The sequence below is a fragment of the Mus musculus genome, chromosome 4 (genome assembly GCF_000001635.26).
Source record: "Mus musculus strain C57BL/6J chromosome 4, GRCm38.p6 C57BL/6J".
In the NCBI taxonomy this organism is placed as follows: Eukaryota; Metazoa; Chordata; class Mammalia; order Rodentia; family Muridae; genus Mus; species Mus musculus.
In genome coordinates this window covers 150825452-150828224 of record NC_000070.6, presented here as the reverse complement: position 1 = coordinate 150828224, position 2773 = coordinate 150825452, and positions in this window count along the sequence as shown.

Sequence of the window (2773 nt, the reverse complement as noted above, 5' to 3'; positions counted from 1 at the left end):
TGAAACTGAGTCTGAATTCTTTGGCTCTTCATAAATCCAGATCTAAACGAGGTCTCATGGTGTGTGCATGCACCCCACCACTAATGAGGCTGAGGCAGGAGGATTGTGAGTTGGAAGACTTCCTGGATATGTTCTCTCCAAAGGCAAAGGGCTGGAGTGCCCAAAGTTCTGAGTTCCATCCCGGCAAGGAAACAGGAAATGAAATCTACAGGTATTTTGAATATGGAAAGGCTTCTCTAATTTGTTTACTTTGAGGGAATTTAGTGGTTAAAAGTCATTCCAGATGTTCTCAGCTGGAGGAGAGAGATCGGCAAGGAGAAACTTGCCCCTTAAGAACCTAAGTGTGGGGTGGGCACCTTCGTGGGGTGGGGTGGCTAGAGAGATGGCTCAGTGGTTGAGAGCACGGACTTCTTTTCCAGAGGTTCTGAGTTCAATTCCTGGCTGAAGAGGGATTTACTCTGACACTCCTGTGAATGTGGCGGAATCCCTTTCCCTAGGACAGTTGTCTCTTGTGACCTGACTGGCCTGTAGCTAATTGGTGATTAAGGCCTTGAACGCAAGCCACGAAATGGCTTCATCTGTCCCTTCCTCCACCCGTCAGCTTTGCCCTTGCGCTGTTCTGGGTCTCAGACTTCCCTCTCTCTAATCCAGGTTTTGTCACGCTGCCCACGGTGATTCTTTGGACAGCAGTCCTCCACCGTGTCAAATCCTTCCTGTTCTGCCTGTTCAAATCCTCCCAACATCACTTCTCAAAGTGACAGAAAGACAGGATGAAGCACTGCCACAGAATAAAACAAGATCTAACCCAGGGCCCTGCCTTCCTAGGTATCCGAGCCTCAGGGACCAACCATTATACCCGGGTCTGGGCTTTCCCTTCACAATCCAGCCCTACTACCCTCCTGCCCAGGGGATATTTGCCACCACCGCCTCCCCAGTTACCCTTCCCTGGGGCTACTTCCCTCTCCTGCCTTTTCTCAGCTTCCGGTCCACCCAGCTCCTATGCACTGCAGTCTCAATCCACAGGATCTACTTTATTGACATTGTCTTCCCTACTTGTGTCTAAGGATTGGGGTTTCCTGCCAGTGCCTCGCCACAGGCAACGGGCCCAAGGACTTGTGATGCCCAGGTCCCTGATTTTGCTACTTTGTTTTAAATCTAACTCTTTCTTGAGTTATTTCCTTGGGATAAATCAATCAAAGTAAAATGATCAGATCAAAGGAAGCGATTAAATCTTTGGGCACTAATTGCTGGTTGGCCAGCCAGATCAATTGCTCTAATTTACACTTCCAAGGGTTCCATTCTTCTCCACATTTCTCTGTCAGTGAGTGTCTGGTTTTATTTCAAACCTCTTTCTTTAAACTTCACAAGGAAAGAGAGAACAAGGGAGGGAGGGGAGGGTCAGAGAGAACACCAAAGCAGAAAGCACGCAGTCCTCTTAGTTGTATGTCTCTGAGCGATTAGTTTTATAACAGTCTGTTGGGACTCCACTGTTTTTTGATCAGAAGAATTTAATACCTGAAATCCCACCCACCCCACCCCCCTCCGTAAGTTTCAATTGCATGAAGCACACATGATTAAGGAAAACCACAGGACTGTAAACTCCAGAGCCTGAGGATCTTCTTTTAAAAGGGGCAGCAGGCTAGGGGAACAGCCCAGTGGGTGAACTGCTTGTTGTACCAACACAGAGACCCAAGTCGAGATCCTCAGGACCACGTGACCCCCCCCCCCCATCCTACCCTACCACCCCAAGCATGGTGACACAGGCCTGCAGTCCCCAGTGCTGGGGTGTGGAGACAGGAGGATGCAGCAGGAGGGGGTGGGGACAATTGGCAACCTCCAGATTGAGTGAGAGAGGCCTGTGTCTTAAAAACAAGATGGGGAACAGTGGGTGAGGGCCCCTAGTGTCGATGTGTACTCTCTACCCTTGAACATACAGGCACAGGAATCTTGAAGCACACATACACACATGCATGTTGCATGTACACATGTACACATGCTGGTCACTTAAAACAAAGAAGAAAAGGACAACAGGGTTACCGACAATTGGAATCAGACCCTCTGTCTGGACCTTGGTATTTTCATCTACTGGATGGGAGTCTGTAGAATTTCAGTAGCAACAGAGGGACCGGGGTCATTTAAGAGATATCCAATACACTGTGTAAACAAACTCACGTGAGGACAGAGAAATGATTGATTAAGCGCTATTAAATCAGCCCCACCCCCCACCCCCTTTCTTTTTAAATCCAGCAAAAGTAAAGAAGAACCTTTAGGATTAGCAAACAGCTTTTCAGCGAAGGGCAGCGATGTTCCACGTCAGCTCACTCAGGCCCGACATGATTCGGCCCAAATTGATGGATGGCGTGCAGGGTTATCTACAGCAGTTAGTCAGGGTGATTTTCCACTGAAGGTGGACTCTGAGGACCTGCAGGCAGGAAGGGGTTAAGCCAGGTGCAGAGTGAGCTGCAGACAAGGCCAGGGCTCATTAGAAATCTGGTATTTCAGGTTGGACTGGCCTTTGGGAACGGCTGCTCCTTTGTTCAGGGGCAAACACACTTTAGATCTGGCTGCACTCTCAATGGTGACTTGTGGAAAACAGAGGCTTTTCCAGCTTTAGAGAGTGAGGCCGGGCCTCTGAGCAGAGTTTACAAATCCCAGACACCAATGCCAGGGTTCCTCAAAGCTACATTGTCCTGTGTAATTATAGTCACCAAAGAGGTGGCTGAAGTAGCCTGCCGCTGTCAGGAGACTGTTCAGGGCTTGCTGTCTGCAGAGC